At 39.6% G+C, this 24280-nt stretch overlaps 1 long non-coding RNA gene across 4 annotated transcripts in view; it reads right to left on the bottom strand.

Moving 5' to 3' along the window:
• The window catches only part of LOC307195528, a 719283-nt gene that overhangs the window by 430384 nt on the left and 264619 nt on the right, over positions 1-24280 (bottom strand). For all 4 annotated transcript variants that reach the window (XR_013830858.1, XR_013830859.1, XR_013830860.1 and 1 more), the window contains one exon: positions 7286-7591. This is a non-coding gene — a long non-coding RNA (uncharacterized lncRNA). The remainder of the gene's footprint in view (positions 1-7285; positions 7592-24280) is intronic.

The raw sequence follows: 24280 nt of genomic DNA, 5'->3' as shown, positions 1-24280 counted from the left end.
TATACCTTTTATTAGAATACTGAGAAATTCTGGTTACAGAAATACATGCTATAGTACTTGGAAATATCATATCCCCATGGACTAAAGGAAGGCAAATTTGTGAGGAAAAGGTTGTTTCCAGTGCTGGCAAAAGGACTGTTAGCTCAAGCTGAAACATAAATTTTAAAAGATAGTGTATTTAAGCAGGCAGGAATCCACAGATGGTCCATAAAATGTATTGACACAAAGGAACACAGAACTTACGGTTCAAATGAGAGGGATAAAATTTGTAAGGAGGAAAGGTAATAAAGGGGGAAAAAGAACGTATGAGATCCACAGAAATGTTCAGAATCATAGAAGCTAAAACTGCACACTATAAATCTGGGCTGTGTTTCTAAGCACAGTCCTGTCAGTGTTCAGATGGGTCTTATGACTGCTGCTCCAATCCCCCTTTTGCTAATCTCACTACATTTCTTCTAATTATAGCCCTTACTACCATGCCAAATAATTGACATGTCTTTCTCTTTAGGGTTAACATTCTCCATGTGATTGGAAACACTCGCACCCTCTTAGTTACCCCTTACCAAGCTATTTAATTCTTCTAATCATCTCTTCTAGAAGTAATCCTAGCAGTTCCCTATCCACTATTATTACTCTTCTCTGTATTTCTTGCATTTTGACTATAATTTTCTGGTAATGAGATCCCCCAAACAGAAGTATCATTTATTATTCCAATTACGATTGTGTCTCTGCCCCGTAAAGGGGTACAGCTCCCTCCTGCTACGTAATGGGGTGCATCCATAGACGGCTCTAAAATCATAATAATGCTCCTGTGCACCATCACGTTTCAGCCTCATTTCCCATTTGTTTTTCTCTATTACCATAGGTCTTTTTGACAATACTATTACCAAGGTAGTCTTTCCCTCTGAGGATCTTGTTTTTAATTATGTTTTCAACACATGTGAGCCTCCTCCTTTCCACACAGGATCCATTTTCTTGTTCTTTGTCCAAATTTATTTTTTCATAAGAATAACAAGTTCAGATTTGTTTTGTACCCAGCATTGCAAACCCCTGAAGACTGTACCTAAATGATATAATACCATTGCACCACTTCTGTTTAATAGCAAACATAACTATAAAGGCTTTAAGTGGTTTCAAATCCTTCCTAATTTCCATTTGAAAGTTTCTTCCTTAATCAGAGAAACTATTAAGATGAATAAATAGAGTTAAACAACAAATCAAGATATTACAAAATACAAGGCTCAAGAATGAATATTTATTGCTTATTGGTTTGCAAACTGGAGCGCATGTACAGAGGGGAGGGAGAGACCAAAGAAAGAGGCAGAACACTCCAGATTAGTAGGTGGCAGTTTTAATACGTAAGGGAATTTACATACAATGCTTGTGTCTTGGGGGAAGCAAGATGAGCAGCTCTCTGCACCCACCAACCAGAATCTTAAAACTTTATACAGAGATCTTAACCGGGTTCAGTCACGTATACCATCCAGATGGTCTCGACAACACATTGCTCTGTCAAGGCTGCATCCTTGGAACAGCTCCCACTGTGGGAACAGTGGGCAAAAGGTGTACATCCTAAGGACAGGGGAGCGAATGCAAAGCCTCTAATACCTGGGTCCAGTTTGTGGGTCAACCAGCGGTCGTGTTCTCTCCAAGATCTCCTACAACACTCCACCCCCTCGAGACCCAGCTCTTGGCTCTTACAATCTCACACACACCCCACCTTCCGCAATGTGCCCTGAGTTACCAGCAAGGGGTTTCACTAGCGTGGAAGCGGCTCATTTGGTGGCTATCTGGCTGCATTGGAGGCAGATGCCACAGCCGCAATAGAGGCACACGCCAAGAGAAAACACAGATCAAAATAATGATTCCCAAAATAAATAACAATTTTTTCCACCCAGAGCCCCATGATCCGAACCACTGATTTATGAAGTCCCTTAGACTGGGGTTCTGATCCCTCAGAGCATTCACTAGTGTCCTCATGTGATTTAATAAAGACAGTACATCAGTTATGAACATACAAAACTCTGTTTGGATAATGGCACAGGTGTCTCCTTTTAAGGCAGTAATAATGTCAAAGGCCATCCTATTTTGAAAGACAGTTTTTCTCATTAGAGGCATTTTAGTGTTCAGTAAAGACAGGTTTTGCCAGCTATTAGTTAAACTTGCTGGTGAATTTAGTAAAGGCTTCTATGTGTGCTACAAATGTCCTCCAGGCCAATGGAGGGAAAAAAGACAGCAGCCAAATGATTGTATCAGTGCAAAACAGAACATGCCTACCTGACCTTGAAGTGGGCAGCTTTAGGAACTTGAGCGGGTTGTACACACTATACATACTGTCCAGGGGAAGCAGCACTGTCAGGTGTGAGGTGATGGACTAGGGCACAGGACATGCCAGACCAGGATTTCCACCTTTCCCTCCTTTCAGTGGTGCATGTTCCATTCCAAGTATAGTGTTTCAACAGGTCTGACTTGCAGCAAGACAATGGTATCCCAGTGGAGACTGAGTTGTTCCCCCTCACCCAGGGGTGCAAAGTAACTCACCCATCCTGGTGTGACATCCCATTAAAACTTTCAGTACAAAATGCCTTTCCAGGCATGACTTAGTGTTCTCAGCAGCATAGAACGTTGATCTACCATGAGAGTTGGGGCAGTGGCTATCTCCTGTGACTTTCGTATCTTTACAGTGTTGGGTGTCTCGGCAGGGGTTCCCAGTCTGGCATACGGGGTAACAGGCCTTACAGGTTGATCATTCAAATGAGTTAAAGCCTAGGACAGTACTTTAGTATACCTGGCCAACACTGTTTTACCTGTTAGTAATTTAATCGCTGCTTTAATATTTCATTCTTCCTTTCTACCAACGCTTGTGCATAAAGTTTACAGGGGAGTTGGAAGCCCCATTAAGGTCATGTTTTTTGGGTTTTTGTTTTGTTTTGTTTTGCTTTGCCCCATCTTGCATATCATGACCTTTGAAATGTGACCACCCCCCCAGTCACTATCTTTTAGATGAGGGTATGGTAGTTAGCTTTTCTAATCCCCTAACGGTGGCCAGCCTGGTTTCCATGGTAATAGGGGAGAGGTTGGGTTAAGCCAGATGCAGTGTCCACACAAACTAGGACATATTTAGAACACTCACTCAGAGGGAGGGGGCCAACATAATCCATTTGCCAATCCCTTACTAGCTGGGAACTCTGGTGCTTGGCCCCAGAGTCCTTTGGCAGCTTCCTTGGGCATTGTTTAGAACACACAGGACATGCTGTTATTGCATTAACTAAGTCACTGTATTTCAAGGGCAATCCAGCATCCTTGACAATATGCATTCCCACCTGGGTGGTAATGGTGACTGCTCTTCCTATGTATCCAATCTGCTATACCATCTACTGACAGGTCATGTGTTAGGGCTCATACCTGAGCTAGGGCATCAGCTTCCTGATTGCCAGGGGGTGCCAGTGCCAGCTGGGAGGGGGAAAACAGTGAGAACTGCCTCAGGCTCTTACAAGTGAACCCAAATGTCTACAAATCCTGACCTCACAAGTACTTATTCATGATTATTCACCCCTCAGCTTCCCATTGTCCAAGCTATAGGGTTAATCCCTTTAGAACAGCCTGACTCTCAGTGCAAAGGGTTAACAGCCAGGGCTCAGGAGTGATCACCAGTCAGTGGGCTCTAAGTTCAGTCCATTGGCTACAGTGGTCCATTCCTGTTTCCATCCAGATGGTGTCAGTGTTGGGCAGAACAGCCACTGTAGTCTTTGTGGATTTGTTGCCCCAACTCTCCATCTATCTATCAGGCCTCAGGGGGAATCTCCTCCACTCCCTTTCTACAGGCTGAAGGGGCTGCTACAGGAACAGGGGTGGGGGCATTTAGAGCTCTATATTCTCTGCAGGGCCTAGCTGCACCTACATATCTAGAGACAGCGGGCTGGTGGACAACGTAATCCTCTGCTGCAAATAGGCATGCCACAGAGTGTGGGAGTTTGAAGTGGGTTAATGGAACATACTTTCAACCCACCCCTTAATTCGAAGGGAAGTTCTTACTATGATATGCTGTTCCTTCATGAGAGGCTCTACCTGGAGGAGTGCTGTGTACACGACTAGGAGCTCTTGCTCTGTTGGAGGATATCAGGTTTCTGCCCCCTTCCAGAGCTGGGACCAAAATCCTAAGGGTACTCTCTCCTTCTGTTGTCTCTGCCACAGTGTCCAACTCATACCTTCTAGAGTCACAGAGAAATACAATTCAAACAGTATTCCAGCTTGACAGATGCCCAGAGCTTTAATCTGCTTCACTAGCATATTTGCCTTCTCAAAGGTGTCTTGTTGCTCTGATCCCCAGTCCCACATCTGCCTTTTCTTTACAAGGTAGTATAAGGAACAGAAGCACTGTGCCAGGTGAGGAATAAAAGTCCTCCCAAACTCCCAAACCCCTCCAAAGCCTGCACCTCTTTCACGTTCTTAGGGGTTGAATAGGTTTGCACCTTATCAGTCACAGCTCCGGGACAATATACATTTTACCTGACCAAACAACTCCCCAAAACTTTACAGCAATGCCTGGACCTTGAATTTCTTGCCAGTTCACTGCCCGTTCTCCCTTACAAGTATTCCAGCAAAATCTGCAGAGTGTCCTGCAGCAGAGGCAAGGCTTCACATGTTAACATTATAGCATCAATGTCATGGGCCCATTTTACTGATGTGGGAAAGGAGAAAAGGGACAGATCTCAGGCTACCATCCCATGACACACTGTGGGGCTGTGCAGGTAGCCTAAGGGAAGCATGTGAAAAGTCCATTACTGCCCCTTCCACATGAAGGCAAATTGATCTTGTGACTCAGTGGCCAGGGGTATACTGAAAAAAGCATTTGTTTAAATCCAGCAGAGCATGGTATACTCCTGTGACTGTGGCCCAGTTATGTAAGATGGTGGCAGTGTTGAGCACAGACACATGGATGGGGAGCACTGCCCTGTTCAATTCTCAGCAATCCATGGTCATCTGCCAGGAGCCATCTGGCTGTTTTACTGGCCATACTGGGCTGTTGAAAGTGGGCATACAGGACTTCCCTGGTGGTGCAGTGGTTAAGAATCTGCCTGCCAATGCAGGGGACACGGGTTCGAGCCCTGGTCCGGGAAGACCCCACGTGCCATGGAGCAACTTAAGCCCGTGCGCCACAACTACTGAGCCTGTGCCCTAGAGCCCGTGTAGCGCAACTACTGAGCCCACACGCCGCAACTACTGAAGCCCGCGCACCTAGAGCCCATGCTCCGCAACAAGAGAAGCCACCACAATGAGAAGCCTGCGCACCGTGACAAAGAGTAGCCCCCGCTTGCTGCAACTAGAGAAAACCCGTGTGCAGCAATGAAGACCCAACACAGCCAAAAAATAAATTTAAAAAAAAAAAAAAAGAAAGTGGGCATACAACACCCACTTGGCACAGCTCTTAGGTAGTTTTTCCTATTTCCTTATGCCACCCAGGCAATTTATATTGTTTGACAGTTACCACTCTTCATGGAGCAGTAGGCTTACTGGTTCCCATTTGGCCTTTTCCTTCAGCAACGATTTCATTACTCTAACTCTGAGGAGAAATTCACCAATACAGGTTTGCAGAGTTTGACACTGTGTGATATCAATGCCCAATATGTTCTCTGGTTTTGAAGAGATAAAACTTTGTATCCCCAAAACTTTGTATTCTCGTGGGGGAGAACAACCAATTTATAGTGTCAAAGAGACTTTTCTGATCATAACTGTTTGCCTCCATAACCACTGACGGCACTGAAGGAGCCAGGAAACTTCAGGGGGTGACTGTGTATTAGAGTACACTCAGTTCCAAAGTAAACCAGAGTCATCTTCTATTTCTGAGGGACCAGTGAATAGTGGACTCAACATGTGGTCTCTGATCACCTCCAATGGCTCTCACCTAGAGGCCATCTTGGCCTGCATTCCACACATGGGACAAGGAAGGCACCCATCCTAAATAAGACTATATCCCTGAGGCCTCTGCTAGAGCAGGAGGGACATCATCAGGGATGGTTTAGATTGCCCCAAATCATAAATGTCTTGTCCCAAGACTGGGGCCAGCCTGAGTATCAGCATCCCATACCAGGTGCCAGGAGCAAACTACAGTATCTTGATTTTCATTCCTGCAGTGAATGTAGCCTGATCAGGGCTTTCAAAGACAGGGGAGTAGATTGCCTGTGTCACTCCCAACTCTCTAAGAACTTGTACCTCTTTAGAGACTTCCAGGGTTCATGTACCCAGGGAGATCCTCCTCATTGGGTTCAGCCTCCCTGCAGACTGGAAAAATCCATTGTACAAGGGAGTAAGTTCTTTGAACCCCCTTCATGCCACGCAGGTGCTGCCTGCAGGCAGGTGTGTGGTGATGCTGCTCACTTCCCATGAATCCTACCTGGTGAGAGAAATCCCATCACCCCCTCCCTTGGTGTGCACTAACCATGCCTGAATTATTTTCCCTGGCCTTTTGCTGGAACTTGGCAGCTCCTACAATAAGCTCAGCAGGAGTATATTCTCTCATCAGAAATGTTTCCTGAATCGGGGGCTGACCCGCTGGCTGAGGTTGCTGTTGCTGTGCTTTTGTTTTCCTTTGTATTAAGAGTCAGACAGATGGGACACTCCATTCATTTCATTGTCAATCACCATAACATCTTCCTCTTCATTCTCCTCACTTTCCCAGCAACTCCACCTCTTAGCATCCCAATCAGGCTTCATAATAAGCTCTCAGACCTTAATCCACAGCAGCCTGTGCCCTCCTAGCTTTGCAAAACAGCACATTAAAGTCTCCGACTTACTATCCTACTCTCCCACCTGTCCTCCAGCCCCGAAGCTAGCGAAGCAGTAGATACCTGCATGTCTGTCTCTAACCTCAACTCTTCTTCCAACTTTCTAACTTGACCTTTAGCCTCCAGTTTGGCATCGCTAACCAGATGAATTGCTCACAGTAGAGGCCACCCTGTTGCAGCAGCCATCCATTTCCCTTCTTTGTCACAGTGTACTCTGCACAGCTCCTCAAACAAGCACATTAGACCAGCTGACGTTTTGGGGGCATCCCCATACCCACACAGTGGTCCACAAGCATCTAACATATAGGCCATCACCCCTACATAGAAGCCAATGTCCAACTCAGGATTTCCCCGCAAATGCCTCTTTCCCAAGGCCCATTTCTTCAGTGTCCAGACTGACTTGTCAATTGTTGGTTTGCAAACTGAGAGGGAGAGACCAAAGAAATCGGCAAATCACTTCAGATTGGCGTGTGGCAGGCTTAATAGGCAAGGGAACTTACTTAAGAAGCTTGTCTTGGGCAGCTGCAGGATGAGCAGATCTCCGTATCCACCAGCCAGAATCTTAAGTTTATATAGTGGCCTTAACTGGGCTCAGTCACATATACCATCCAGAGGTCTCATCAACACCTTACTCTTTCAAGGCTACATCCTTGGAACAGCTCCCACAGTGGGAATGGTGGGTAGAATGTAGAATGTGGGTCCAAGGACAGGAGAACAGATGAGGTGTCTTCGATTGCCCAGGTCCAGCTTGCAGGTCAACCAGTGGTTACACCATCTCAATGACCTCCTCCAAAAATGCTTCATACCTGGAAGGTAAGTAATCACTATTTAAGAAGAACAATCTTTTACCTCCCTTTTATTTACGCAATGTTTCACAAAAGAAGTGGAATTGTAAACAGTCTGTACAAACGAGAAGGGATATATTTATATGATAATGGAGAGCAATTTTTTAAATAATCAGAAAACAATATAGAGGAATGCCAATGTTTCCTTAAAGCTAGGTGAAGTAAAGCAACATAAAAGTCACAGAAACCCAACTTAACTTCCAATTCTGTGGATAATTGAATGTGAATCTTTGATGAGCTAACCTTTGAGTTTTAGTTTCCTCATGGATAAAATGGATATATGACCACCTTTACATGACGTTGTGAGGTGCAGTAAATTATGCAAATAAAGCAATTTATACAGTACATAGCATACATCAGTAAGGTATTATATGTTTGATTAATTCAAAAAAATACCTACTGCATTGGCACTCATATCATCACCATTTGCTTTTGCTGCTATGGTCTACTAAGATGATTCTAGGATACCTAATTCTATAGTCTTAATTTGCCCTATTACTTTGTTTCAAAAGTTTGTCTAATATCAGTAGCCACAATTTTAGAAGTAAAATTCTGGAGGTTAAAGAGTTTTAGTTGTACTCGTAGCCTCTAATTTATATTGTATCAATTTATATCAAATTATATATCATATAATGTCACATTATCCATTGTATATTTTTACCAGCAAAACTTCTTAATGCTCAAGTGTCATGTTTAAATTATTTAATTCTTATCCTGGAAGATTTTGATAGTACATGCGTATCTCACAGTAACTATTTCTAATTGCTCATATTCTTTCAATTCATGTCTACAGTCCAGAAAAATCTTAATTATAACACAACTTGGTTATTATTCCAATTTTAGCCATGTGATCTTGGATAAATAAGTCCATTTCTCTTAGCCTATGGAATATAAAGATAGACAGATAGACAAAATCAGTCCTATAATAAATGTTCATTAAATGCCATCTATACTAAATTTTTCATTTGAACTTTCTACGGCATAATCTGGGTCACCAACATTTTAAAAATAAAGCATCATCTGATGATTTTTGTCCTTCACATGCTCTCTTGCATCTACATATTCATTTTGATTCCCACTGTCATCCTTCATCTGGACCCTCATCCCCAAATGTCTAAGTGATGATATTAACAGGCTCCCATCTGTTCTTTAGGCCTCCAGCCTCCTTCTCAACAAATCAAAGTCCTGCCAAAATAACTCTTCTAAAATATTTTATACCATGTAACTCTACTTAAAACATTCACTGGCTTCCCTCTGCCCAGAGTGAAATTACCAAAATACATTCCACGGAATAATCACTCCACACGATGCTTCTGAGAAACAAGGTTCTGAGAACATACTGGAAAACACGGCACACTTACCTTCTACTTGAAAAATCACAGTGAAAGTCAATATAACAAAGTCTCCAAAAATATTAACTCCTTACTTTCCAAAAATTTTGATGTCGGGTTCCATCTTTATATAAGACCTCTAACTTGCATATCCAATTTGGATTTCTGGTAGGCTCACTGAGATTAATCTGTCCAAAAAGAGAACTCTTGACTCTCCTACGTCCCTTAATCCTGCTCCTACTCACACATCCCCACTCTCCCAGTTACTCATGACAAGAACTTAAACATCATTCTTGATTCCTCTTCTATTCCTCCCTAACATATCCAAACCATCAGCAAACTATCCGTCTCCTCTCATGAATAAATACTAAAACCGACCAATCGCTTCTTACAAAATACACTGAAAACATGGAAGCCCATTACACTCTTGCACAACTATATGAACTTTCTAAAGGATCTCTCTGCATCCACCCTGATCCTCAAAAGTCCGTTCTCCACAAAGAAGCTAGAATGACACTTTAAAAATATAGAACACATCATGTTACTTCCCTGTACAAAAGCATTCCGTGGATTCCTGCCACTTTCCATCATGGACTAACTGGGACCAGGCTAAACTTCCCACCATAAACAGATATAAAACTGCTCAAAAAAAGGTGAAACAACCATGTTTAGACAATGGATGTTGTTTGTACAGGGGACACAAAATTGAGATTTGTAAGAGAATAATACAAATGTCTTTTCTATCAGAGGGTACTTTCTAAACAAGCAGAGGAAGCAGTCATATTGGGTTGAAGACACAAAGATCAGAATTTGAGGAGATAGAGACTCACATTGCAGAGCAAGTTTCTAGAACAGTGTGGTATACCCAGAAAAAGGGCTCCAGAAATCTGCTTAGGGTTGCTCTTAAGTCTAGTGTTAAATATTAATTCATGCATGCACAGGATAAAATTTAACAAGACTGAGCAAATAATAACTAGAAGCCGCAGGCTGAACAGAGCCCAGAGCTCACAAAGGGCCAGGAGACATTTGAGTTTCCATTAGCCATAATAGAGTTGTATTAACTCCTGAGGTGGAGAGAAAAAAGTAGAGATACAGAAGGTCCACATCTTCACAGTAGGACTGAACTATCTCTAGACCAAAGCCTATTCAAAATATATCTTTAAACTCTTTAAAATAAGCCCAGTGAATGAAACTCATATGCACACGACATAACCGTCTGTCAGAACAAAATACAACAGTCTTTAAAAGAAAACAACAAAATTAAGCAATTAGCAATGTAATATTCAAAAGGTATAGTATCTAATAAAACTTCTATGTATGAAGAAAAGCAAGAAAATTGAAAACTGATATTCATAATTAGAAGTCAATAGAATCAGACCCAGAAATAAAAGAAATGATGGAATTTAAAGGAAATCATGAATAAAATAAAGAGCAAAGTGGAAGATATATAAACAATCACATAGAATTTCTGGATATGAAAAATGTATTATCTGAAACCAAAAAATCATTGAATGAGATTAATAGCCAATTAGGCATTACAGAAACAACAGTGAACTTGAAGATCTAGTGAAGAAAATTTTCCAAAATAAAGTAGGGAATAAATACAGAAACAGAAAATGAAACAGAGCCTCAACAACCTATGAGGGAAATTATCAATTGATGTGTAAGTCCCAAAATTTAAAGAGAGGACACCAGAAAAAAAATTAGAAGACACAATGACTGAAATGTTTCCAATTCCATAAAAACTATATATTCTCAGATTTAAAAGACTAAACAAACCCCAAGCAGGATGAACACAAAGAAAACTACAGGAAATATATCATAATTATTTTGCTAGGAACCAGTGATAAAGAGAAATTCTTAAAGCATCCTGAGGAAAAAGACACATTATATAAGAGGAACAAGGCAATAGTAATCACACACTTCATGCTGAAAAGAAACATGAAAGCCAGAAAACATCGTTAAAGGACTGAAATAAAAATCTGTCAACCTAGAATTCAATATAAAATAAAAAAAAAATCCTTTAAAAATCCTTCAGAAGAACAAAACTGAGAGAATTTATCACTAACAGATCTGTACTATAAGAAATGGTAAAGGAAGATTTTCAGGCAGAAAGGATATCAAGTAGAAATCTGTACCTATACAAAGGAATAAATAACATCCAAAACAGCCAATATGTGGGCAAACATAAGAGTCTTTTTTTTCTTGTTTTGAATTTTTCTAAAACAGTTAAAATTCTAATAAGATCTGTAGTTAATAGTATCATGCCAATGTTAAGTTCCTAGTCTTGAAAAATGTGCTATGTCATGTAAGATGTTAACATTTGGGAGGCTGAGGGAGGAATACACAAAATCACTGTACCATTTTTGCAACATTTCTATAAGTCTAAAATTAGATCAAAATGAAAAATTAATCAAAAACATAAGTTTACTCTTTAAAGCAAAAATAATGACAATGTGGGCCTTCACTGGTGGGGCAGTGGTGATAGTGGTGGGGCAGTAAGAATCCGCCTGCCAACGCAGGGGACACAGGTTCGACCCCTGGGCTGGGAAGATCCCATATGCCGTGGAGCAACTAAGCCCGTGTGCCATAACTACTGAGCCTGCGCTCTAGAGCCTGTGAGCCACAACTACTGAGCTCATGCAACATGACTACTGAAGCCCACATGCCTAGAGCCCGTGCTCCACAACAAGAGAAGCCACCGCAATGCGAAGCCCATGCACCACAATGAAGAGCAGCCCCCACTCACTGCAACTAGAGAAAGCCTGCGCGCAGCAATGAAGACCCAACACAGCCAAAAAATTACAAAAAAAAAAAAAGCCATCCGTAAGAGACAAAAAAAAAAAAAAAGACAATGTATTTTGGGGTTTAACATGTAGAAGTAAATTATTTGACAACAATAAAATAAAGAATTGGAGCATGAAATGGATCTGTGCTGTTGTAAGATTCTTACATTAGATATAAGTGACATAACATTATTTGAAAGTAGACTTTGATAAATTAAAATGCATATTGTAAACCACTGAGCAATTTCTAAAACAATATAAATAAATAAAACAAAAAGCAATAGCTATAAGCCAATAATAGAGATAAGATGGAATACTAAAAAAAAAAATACTAAATTAATCCAGAAGAGAGTTCAGGACAACAGGAAAAAGAGAAAAAAAACAGACAGAACAAATTTTAAAAAACAAATAGCAACACAGCAGATTTAAACTCAACCACTTACATTAAATATAAAAGATTTCAACACTCCAAATAAAATAAAGTCATAAAACAAGGATGAAAAAATGTAAATGGACTGAAACCACAGAAAGTATATTCTGTGGCCCAAACGTAATTAAGTTAGAAATCAGTAACAGAAAAGTCTTGCTTGTCTTACTACACATGCATATTGTGATATGTCACTGGCTTCCTCTGGTTGTTAAAGTACCTAAAGCTGTCTTTCTTGAAGTATGTGGTAGATACTGGAGTTCCACTAGTTTAGTACTTGCACCAACCATCTTTTTTCAGTATCCTTCCTATACTTACCAGCTTAGAACATCAACAGCTGTATTACCATTAGCTTATGGTTAGGGTCATAGACAGGCCCTAATTTCTGTGTCAGCCAGAGAAAGAGAGTAACAGGAGGCAGCAGCCATGGATGAGGAGATGGACTCTTCTTGCAAGCAGAGGCCTTTGATTCTTCAGGATAATTCTAGCAGAGGTTCTAGCATTTGGTCTGATATTCTAAGTTTCTGTCTGTGTGTGAAGCAGCAGTAGTAATTTTCCTGATTCAAAAGCCAGTTCTGTGATGAGGTTGGTTATTTCTTCTGGTTACTGATGTTCCTAGTTTTATATTTTTAAAACTGGTTTCCTGGCACTCCCAAGATTGTGTAGGTTATGAAAATAACCTGTAATAAATTCTTGTTTGCTTATTTCTGAAATGAAGAATTCTGACAAATATATGGAGCTCTGAGTATTCTTCAGAGACCTCCCTCTCCATCATCGCTGGAATTGCACAACTGAATTTCTGTTTATGAAGTGAAAGCAGCTCCTCAGAATAACTATTTCAGTCTTCCCTTCGCTCCTGGGAATCTGTCAGTACAAAGTCCACCTGCTTCTGCTGAGGTCTCTTCACCTACTCATGCAGGCTTCTTGGAAAGGATCTAAGGGAATGCCAGGTTGGAAATCTAGTTCATTTTTGGTCCTTAGTAAATAAATTTCATAACTATCAAATTGTGGGAGTTCAGGTTAAACAAGTATAATCACCAAATTCTGTCCTACTGTCAGAGAAAGAAACTCCAGAATTCGCCTCTCACCTTTTACTTCTCAAGTGTTTATAATACCTGTCCTCTGTGGCCCCCAATCAGCTCACAGAATCTCTGAGAGGGACAAAGAATCTTGTCTGAATACTACACAGCTTGAATGATAGCATCTAAGGTAGGCCTAACCTCATATCCAGCTCTCTGGTTGACTGAAGCCCTGTAACGGGAAGAGAAGAGAAAGCAGCATGCTTCCTCATCCCCATGAGGGCAAGGGTGAGATTAAGAGCACCTCATCAATTCTCTCCAACTCTTAGCCTCTCTAAGCTCTTTTAAAGACTGTGTGTGAAAGGAGAGCTAAGGTTCTCAAAACCAGTTCTCAGGTACCTTAATTTGGTATATGGGAATACCTGTCATGTAATATTGTGTTCTCAGTCTCTGGGCCTAAGCAGAAATTTAGATGAAAGACTATTTAACCTATTTTGAACAGTTCATCACATTATATTTTGTACCCTAGCCTAATAATCTGCTTAAAATCCCCAAAACGTCATGCTCATTGCCATTTTCTCAACACTGCTTATCCATTTTCTACTCACTAAAAGCAACCTTCAGCTAACTTTAGGGCTTCTTTTTCCAAGGGCCAGCTCAATATTACCTTTTCTATGATGACTACTCATTTGAGTTTATCACTTTTTACTTCTGTGCCTGTACCACTTACTAGGCTCTTAGACAATGAAAGACACTCCAAACACAATACTAGTGCTTCATACCTTCCTGTTGTGCTCATGACAGACTCACTAGTCATTCTTGGTAGTCTTTCTGGCTAAGGCATTGGGTGGAGTCTTCATAACACAGCTCTGCAGACAACTATGATCAACCAATCAGTGTTGAAGCATGGCGGGAAACCTATTTCACATACTTGAATTTTTAATAGAATTTCTACAGGTATATCCCATCAATAAATTAAAAGAGGCCAGAGAGCATATACCAATTCTTTTACATCCCCAGTGCTGAAGACAAACTAAGGTCTCAGTAATATTTGATGACTTTTACTACAATGGCTTTTAAGAGTGGACTGACTTTTAGTGCTTGTTCTCCTGCTGTTTTGTCAGTTAGTTTCTTGTAGCAAACACGTAGGAAGATCCTAATGTATTTTTAATGTTTTAATTCATAAGTTGGCAGTTGATGATTATATCAATTTAAAATATTTTGCATGTTTGAAATATTTCATATTTTTTTAAATGATATGATGAAGGACAGAATCCCAAGGAGTAGAAACTCTTATCACAGTACATTGAATCATGAAGAAGATCTGCAGGCATGTGTGAAACACAAACGATCAAATAAAACAAATGGGAGCCCAGGTGCACTTTGCTTAAGAAAAGAATATAAGAAGCACATATCTGGATCATGCAAAATGATATCCAGAGAGGCAGAATTAAACTCCTTATCCTTTCTTGATACACTTTCACTGTGATATAAATTAGAAGGCTCCATGTTTAGGCCATCCAAAATTTAGTTAACTGCCCCTGTTGAAGTAATAAGATTGATAAAAAGTATTAACTCAACAGAAATTCAATGAAAATATGTTATGAAAACAAACGTAAAGCCTCATCATTTTGTTTGGGAATTAGAATGTAATCTATTTGATTTCTTGCAGTAGTTTTCTTGTATGTCTTATGTATATCCCAGCACCTAGCAGAGTGCCTTTTATACACACAAAGAAGTACTTACTATTTGTTGATCTGTATTAAAAAGAAAGAATTTTATTGCAAGATTTTTCCATTAAGATCATACTCAAGGTTGGGGCTTGTTCTGTGTACTTTTATGTACCCATCAACAGTAGCTCTAAAAGATTCTTTATTCGCAGAATGAAAAGGTTGAATGAGAAATCAGGTTTTATTCAAGCTCTAATATTCATGAGTCTATGAAAATTGTCCCCCCAAATGAGCCAATCAGAAAGCTGAGAGCCCCAAGGATAACTGAATTGGTCCTGCACTTAGTTTTTCTGAATGATAAGCACTTTTGTAAACATACAGAAAGAATCACTTAATCTGTTCCTTTATTTATTCAAAGAATATTTATTGAATGCCTACTAAGTAAACTGCTGGTGCTGGGTGGTTCGTGGCAGCCAAAACTGTGACCTAAAATTCACTAAAAATTAGCTTTAGAAAGAAATATTAAAAGCTGAGGCTGTCTTAGACAATCTCTCCTTGGACTTTTGACAGCTACACCGACATCCTCCTTCAAATCCTACTGATCTTACGGTTATTTACATATACTTTGAAATTACTGCCTCGGTTTTCTTCGTGTGTGTGTGTGTGTGTGTGTGTGTGTGTGTGTGTGTGTGTGTGTGTGTGTGTGTGTGTGTGTGTGTGTGTGTGAGAGGGCGAGGGCGAGGGCGAGAGAGAGGATTTGTTTGCTTATCCAGTCTTCCCTCCATATTTTATGGACACTCAGTTTCTGGTCTTAGTCCGCAACCTTCTTCCTTAGCCTGATGCTTCTTAAGACCCAGATTAACAACTGATGAGTAATCCAGACATTAAATTTTATGAGATCAGAGAAAAGAGAGGGAAGTCAGTATGGAGGTAGTGGTAAAGGGAGGTCCTCAAGGGAAGATATAGATACAGAGAGTGGGTGTTTGCAGGGTGAATAGGGTTTTAAAAGCTGCAATTAAAAGTTAAAGATACCTCAGACATACAAGAGTGCCAGGCTAAGACAGGCAGACAGTCTGATCAATGAGGTAAGTTAGGGAATTTGAAGAGACCAATCTACTGGAGGGATATATTTACGTATTTGAGAGATAAGTGACAAAGGCCTGAAACAGCTCACTCCCACCCTAATTAATACAGCCAAAGGTAGGCACATACTGGAAACTACATAGGATGGCAAAATAGGCTCAGAATCCTTCTATTTTTGCATAGACCTCTCTTTTCTTCAAATAGCGAAAATAATAGCCAGCCTCTTACTACTATACCCAGTCCTTTCCCAAGCTCCCAGAAGTAGCAGGAGAACAGGGAAAAATAAAAAAAAAAACCTGTCAGGAAAAATAGTCCACAAAATCAATACAAGAATTCAACTCAGGGCTTCCCTGGTGGCGCAGTGCTTGAGAGTCCTCCTGCTGATGCAGGGGACGCGGGTTCGTGCCCCGGTCTGGGAGGAAGATCCCACATGCCGCGGAGCGGCTGGGCCCGTGAGCCATGGCCACTGAGCCTGCGCTTCCGGAGCCTGTGCTCTGCAACGGGAGAGGCCACACCAGTGAGAGGCCCACATACGGCAAAAAAAAAAAAAAAAAAGAATTCAACTCCATATAAGAATATCTGGGTAGAACTTACTTTTCTTTGCTTACAGGGCTTATTCAAACTACTTTCTCCTTTTGCATATTTCAAAAAGACTCTCAATTGCTTCATAAATGTTTCTGGCACAAACTGCCACCCTTCCTTCCTTTTATTCTCTCCCACACAGACCGCATCTATTAATTTTGACATTTATTATAAGAACCATCCCACTGCATTTCAGTTATGTGCATTAAAGTACAATGTATTTTCTGCATTACTCTTCCTTGTTATGTTCCTTTTTTTTTTTAATAGTGCAGAAAAACCTGTTCAAGACAGATCATTTTCCTACCTTACCTCATTATTCTAATTTTCAAGTAAAAATCACCAGCCAGTACTGGTGAATTCTGCTTTATAAATAAATTATATGCATATTACATATGTATAATTCTACACATATGCATTTATTGTACTTAGTATATAATATTACATAGCATTATATGCCTTAGTGTTACTTAATATGTCCTTAAAATTTTTCCTTTAATATTTAAAAGCCACTCAAAATATGCTCTGTATGACTTTTATAATAACACTAGAAGAAAATATTTGTCTGAACTAATAAATAACTTTTCTAGATTTGGAAAACAAGGTGTCTTTTTTTATGCCTTTGAAAAATCATCAGTTTACTCACTTCCTAAATCAGACAATTGGTTATGCAAAAGCTTGTTGAAACACTAATGATACTTCTATCTATAAGAATTTCAGAAACTTCTGAGGAAGTACAAACCAATGAATCTCACTTTCATACTAAAAAGCTGGTTGGATTCAAATACATGTTAATTCAATGTATGCTGAAGCAGGCATAATCTCTAAAGGAAAAGAAACTTGGCCAGAAATCACGTCTGACTACTTTGAGACACAAAAATAAGGAAGTTGAAAACAAGTAGATGATTTATTTAGTTCCAAAACTTCTTTAACACTTGACTTTGATTTTATTATTTCTATTTATCCCTGTATACTCAATGGGTACCTCAGTAATCAGCATTGGTTGGGTGCTCAAAAGATGACTGTAAAATTGAATGACCACACCAATAAAAATGTACATCAGAAATGTAGATATGGTTGTTTTTGTCATAGACAAAGTACTGAGTTGTAAAGAGGTAGTAATGTGGAGAAAACAGTGGCTCCTTCAGAGTAAAGTACAAACCACTGGGTCCACAGGGATCAGAATTTCATAAATAACCAGGATGAAACAACATACAGTAAATTGCTTTAGTTTGCAGAAGATGGGCTTTTGGGGATAGTAAAATGCTAACCCAATGCAGAAAAGGTACAAAAATATTCTGCTTTGTGCCTGTGAAATAAAGTGGCAGACGAGCTTCAATATAAGTGAAAATCATATAAACCACACACAGTGAAAATTTGTGAGTTATCCATTATGATCCAGTGTCCATTAAACGCAGGATTTGTTGCATTGTACCTATCTTAGGACTGTTGGAGAACTTTATTGTTCTTTAAAATACTTCAGTGTGGGCCACTGAGGATAATTAATTAGTCAGTAAGAAAAATAAAATAAGCACCAACTGCTAGGCACAGCTTGGACAATGTTATCATCAATTATACCCTAAGAAAGTTACTAAAAATTTACTATAGACTGTTCCTCAAAGAGGATGACTCAATGTAGTGTTATCACCAAAAGGTCCAAAAATGTAAGTTATCCTCAAGAAATTTATTAAAAACCAACAGAGAAAACATTCACCCTTATAGAAATCTACATGTGTACCTCCCTGAAAACAGAAGTCCAAGCTGACACAGATGCCTGGTGAGATCCACACAAGGGTAGTATGTCAGAGTTCTCCAGGGAAACAGAGGCAGTAAGGTACACACATATACACACACACACACACACATTTATTTTAAGGAATCAACTCATGCAATTGTAGGGGCTAGCAAGTCTGAAATCTGCAGGGCGGTCTGGCAGGTTGGAAACTCAAGCTGTTACAGTCTTAAGGCAAACTCCTTCTTCTCTGGGAAACCTGTTTTTGCTCTTGAGGCCTTCAACTGATTGGATGAAGCCTGCTCACATTTTGGAGGGCAATCTTTACTTAAAGTCAACTAACTGTAAATGATAATCACATCTCCAAACTACTTTCACAGCAACATCTAGACTAGCATTTAACTAAACAACTGGGCATCACAGCTCCACCAAGCTGACACAGAAAACTAACCAATACAAGCAGCAAAAATAGTTAATGGTCTACTTTATGAAGACAAACAAAAGGGGAAGGGAAACTTTGAAAAGATAAAGTGGTTTTGTGTTCATTTCTATGATTTTGCAGAACTTTATACCTATAATTTTAGGAACTTACTACTATATGAGAAATGTATCAGCTAGGAAAGATACCCTAAAACACTGATTGATGATGAGATTAGAATCAATGACTCCCAATCAGTTTTGCTTTTGCTACACAAAAGTAATTACCAAAACAACAGAATAAATAAGAAACATTCTTAAGAAAATTTGCTGCAAAGATGGTATTCACTTAAAGTAAAACGAATATATTGATATTCTCAAGACCACTGTGCTGTTTTCTCCTAATAGCTGTGAATGAAAGGAATAATTTTGTATCCCTGTTACTAATCTATCAGGATCTTTTGATACCTGGGGCTCTATCTGCCATCTCGGGCAAACCAGGGTTCTCAAAACAGGCAAAATCCCTCTGCCAAAGGATACGAGGTCACAGCTCTATTTTCTTTTTTTTTTTAAGCATGAGTAATGTTCATCTTATTCAAAGTAGGCATAGTACATTATATTTTTTTTTACTGTGACATCATGTGACTGACATCATGAAAACTGCACCTGCCCCAGAATAAAATGCAAAGGTAGAAAATGGCATTTTCATTGCTGTCATGGAGCACCTTCAGTCAGAAATGCACAAATCACCATAGATTCCAACGGATCAAGGATAACCATGGACCACCACAGAACCACCAATAATGGGTTGCAATTGACCACCAACATGAATCATTATGAAATCATGTTGGATTCCCATGACTCATCTAAAGATTCAGGGATCACCATATGCACCATTGAGCCAGAGTTTTTATAAATAGTGCTTGAAAAGGTCACGAAACATGGGGGAAATATCTCTTCCAACCTCAATTTTTTTCTCCTTTCTTTCCTTCCTATCAACATACAAACCAACATTACCTATAGGTTAAAAGTGTGACCTGTGGATCCAGGAAGAATCGGTCGCAGTGCCAGCTCCCTAACCAACCCCCCTCAATGTTACTAGCTATATGACCTTGGACAAGTGACTTCATCTCTGTGAATCTGTTTACTCATCTGTAAAATGGGGCAAATGTCATCCTCATAGATATCTGAGAATTCAATAAAAGCATAAAGCTCTTAAAGCTTTGGGAATTATTGTTACAAATATGCTTAAATTTTCCTATGTTAAAAAGAAACTTTCCTGTCATACTACAGGAGAACTGTGTGTACCTCTACCAGACTATGGATACCTCTGAGGCAGAGATCAGATCTTATTCATCTTCTTATGCCTATCACACAGGACAGGCCTGCTAATATATATTTTTTGGAGGAGGAAAGAATAGAAATAGGGATGGAGATGTTCAGACATCTCACTAAGATTTTGGGTGATGGCCTTGGCCGAGGGGCTTCAACATTAGGTGTTGTGAAGATTAGATTGCTGTGGGTGGGAAGGACATGATTTTCCTTCCTGGATGGGGACAAGTGTGGAGTGGGGATCAAGGATAGATACATAGGCAGTTTTCTGAGTCCGGAATGGGAGATACCATAATGCCCAAAGAGGTGTAAAGGCTAAAATCTTTGTTTGTACCTCACATTAAGCCAGTTTCACTCTTGTATGCCTCAGGTAAAGATTCAAGGCCTCATCACTAGCCCTTAAATATCTCCCGGTTTGTCCTCCACTATGCCTCTGCTCACACTCAGGATCCCAGCCTCTCCCACTGCATCTCCAAATGCTCTCCATCTACAAGGGGAGGCAGAGGAATATGGTAGGTAAGACAGCTCTATTTTCTATTACCAACTTTATTATATTCACTTAATTTACATAGCCTAAATTCATATTTGAAATTATTTGGTTCACTTAATTTTCTAAATCAGCTATTGGGGTACCAGAGCTTTCTTTCTCCAGAGCTTCAGGAACATCTTGATTCTAAACTCTGATTTACTGCTTGGATTTATAAGTTTCTGGATTGTCCCTGCTTATAATAATTTTTGGCTCTTGAGTACCCGACAGGTTCTCTTAAGTTCACTTTACTCTCAGTCCTGGCCAAGGATGAGAGTAATGGCCTTGTCTTTCCTATTTCTATCCTCACAACCTCATAACATACCTGATTGTCACTTACCTTAATGCAGTTATCAAGCTATCCCCTATAGATCCCCTTATTGTTTCCTACAGAGCTTGCCATTGCTGGAAGATATACAAGCTGTTTGTAAGTACCACGCATAACCCTCCACGCCTCATCCAAAAAGGGATTATATTTTTCTTCATTATTCCATGTGTCTAAAGGAAAAATTTTTCTATCTTTTCCCTAATCATCTTCCTGTGAAAAACAACTACTGGATGGTCCTGCAAGGTCTTAACACGATTTCCCTGAACTATTCTGGGAATTGTATCATCCAACACAGTTCAAAAGAAATAGCCTTTGACTCCTGGAAATCTGGGTCAATCATGGCCCAGTTATCTATCGTTGGGTAAGTGATCTAATTTCACTAAGCCTAAATTTTTAAATAGATACAAATAAAACTTTTGTGACTATCTAACAATGTCATTTATGCACTCAACAAATATTTAAATATTTGGTGAAGAGCTGTCCTAGATGCTATCCTAGGAGTTAAAAATAGAATGTAAACAAGATAATGCCCCTACCCTCATGGATCTTACCCAGTGACAGAAGATATACACGTAAACAAACAAAAAATCCATGACGTTTATATTACTAAGAGATTGTGATAAAAGCCATGACGGGAATAGTCACTGTTCTGTAGCAATCTGTGGAGAGGAAGAGTTCTCTTTTAGATTGGTTGGGCGGAAATGCCTCTCGGGGGAAGTGTTTTCAAGGCTTACAGGTGAAGGAGAAGAGGTATCCAGGAACGTTGAGAGGGAAATAATATTTTAAGCAAAGAGTACAGAAGGTCAAAAGTAGGAAGGAACTTGGAAAGAGACCAGCAAGGAGGCAGTGGCCAAGATGAAGTCTGATAGGTAGACAGGGACCAAATCATATGGAAATTTGCAAGAAGTTTTTCAATTAAATTAAAGCATTTAATCAAGGAAGCAACATGATGAAATTAATATTTTAAAAATATTATACTGACAATTGCATATAAAATCAAGTAAAGCAAAACACAGTAGGACCAGCTGAGAAAATCATGGTGGTTTTCTCTGGTATGGTGGCAGTAAAGGCAAGAGAGAAATCTATTTTTAGATATAACTTGGTGAGTAGAATAAGGACCATCATGCATGATTATGCAGGTTGTAAACTACACAAGGGTGCCACATCTAAAAGGACACCACTGATGCTGTAAATACAAAAGTGCTATATTTTTCCATCAATAAGAATTGCTGATGAACTGGATAAAGAGAATACACTAAACAGTGGGATCAAAGAAGAATCACATGTTTCTGTTTGAAATACTGTACGAAAGGTATTGCCTGTAGTTATCACTGTGAACATCACAGAGAAATAATTTTAGGGGTGGGGCAGACATGAAGTAACATTTCTGATAAGTTTGGGATGCCTATTAGACATCCAAGGGAAAATGTCAAGTTGGTGGTTGAATATTTGAGTCTGCAGGTCAGGTCAGAAACCAAGGTTTAAGATACAAATGTGAAAGGTATCAGTTTAGAGATTTGTATTCAAACTATGAAACTGGTTTAGTTCACTTAAGGAGAGCACAGGAAGAAAACTGGGCCCAAAAGTGGAGTGCTCAAACATCTAGTGGTAGGGATAAGTGGAGGAGGACACAATTAAAGAGAGATGGAAAATGTTGCCAGTACGAAAAGAAGCCAAATTGGAGTGGGATGAAGAGTAAATAGGAGTAGAAGTCAGGTATACAGTTTTGCCTTGAAAAACAGCAGAGAAATAGGATGTCAGCTAAGAAAGGACCTGAGGTCAAAGGAGGGGTTTTGAAATTAAAATGGGAAATATTAGGGCATGAAAATACACGTGAAGGAAATGGACCTCGAATAGAGGCAAGGATCTCTTCAATTACAAAAGGAGAAAATACAAAAGAGGATCGGTGAAGATGAAGATAAGTTTGTTGACTTGGTGATGGGAGAACAAAGCATTTGCAGTCTGCTTTTATTTGTTTAATGAGGTATGAGGTAGGCTATCAGCTTAGAATGTGGGGAGTATATAATGTGCAGGAAGGTTAAGGGAAAAGGAAATATTTTAAAACAGTTCTTCCAATGAATAGTAAAGCAAATCTACGAGGGAAACCTAAAGGTATTGCTAGGCATTACTAAGTGTAGTTCAGGTTTGTAGTAACTAAAGTAAAACCAGTTATTCAAGGTGGGTGATTTTTTTCCCCAGAAGTTTCCATTGTTCTCTCATGGGCATGGAAAAGATAGATGATCGGAACAAATAAAGTTAGAGTTTTTACAAGTGCCTATGATGGGAAGAGAGAGGGGAAAAGTTGTTGTGAGTATCCATAAGGAGGTAATCATAAAAATTAAATACAGAAACTAAATTGAATATGGAAGGAAATGAGAGCAAGAGGGAGGTGATGATTTTGTGTAAATAGAATCTGCATGCAGCATCATTTCAAGAGATGATATTTTGAATTGAAAAAGGAATGTAGGTTACACAAAGTTCAGAATGAAGGAGAAAAGAATAGAAGGAAAGTGGAGACAAAATCTTAAGCAGCAGAGCTGAAGTTCCTGGTCCTGACTTAGAAAGCAATTTTCTGAGAGTGGGGGTAGTGAGGTAGCAAGATTGCAGAGAGAAATGGGAGCAGAGCTCACTGTAGATGGTAGAAAAGCAGTTGGGTAGCACTGAGGGCCCAACCAAGGTTGGACGTCATCAGTTTAAGGTGGCAAAAATACTCAAAACGGGGCATTTTCTCAAGAAGTGTTCAATGTTAGAGATATTAGAATAAACAGGTCAATTGGATAAAATGTTGAAGATTTGTAGGGCAGGTGTGGTGAGAGAACAAACACTAAGTAAATATAAATGATTAGCACTATTCTTTCTCTCATTACTACTTTTGATAACTTAATTCCTTGACAGAGCACAGGATAGTGTCTCTTGCTTCCAACTGCATGTCATAGTCACCTCTTCCAGCTCTCCTCTCTTTGATCCTGCTTCTCTCAGGCACTGAGTTCAGTTACATGCATTTCACAGTTGAAACAGCTCTGCTTCTTCCATAGCCATCAGCCTAATTTGCTTTTGGTTAGCAAAAGTGGATATTTTCTGGCAGAAAATACAAACTTCAAAGTAGTCATACTTTTTTTCAACAGTTTAAATACAGACTTAAATGCAATATAATAATGTTTTTGAAACAGTTATATGGCAGTTTCCTCACATAGTCAAAGTCTAAAAAATCACGTTTATCCACTACAACCTTGTTCACCAAATTCCGTAAGAGCAGAACTAAAAGGCACCCTAGGTAGCCTAAAAGCTGTAGTTATAAAACAACAAACGTAAAGTACTAATTTACACAGCAGGCAGTAAACTCATGAAACTTACTCCCCCCAACAGGTGGAATAAGCTAAAAACACAGCTTCCTATAAATTTTTAGATGATAAATTCATA

Source organism: Stenella coeruleoalba, assembly GCF_951394435.1.
Source record: "Stenella coeruleoalba genome assembly, chromosome: 12".
Classification (NCBI taxonomy): Eukaryota; Metazoa; Chordata; class Mammalia; order Artiodactyla; family Delphinidae; genus Stenella; species Stenella coeruleoalba.
The sequence above is the reverse complement of the archived record's forward strand: the minus strand, read 5'-3'. Positions and strand labels throughout refer to the sequence as shown.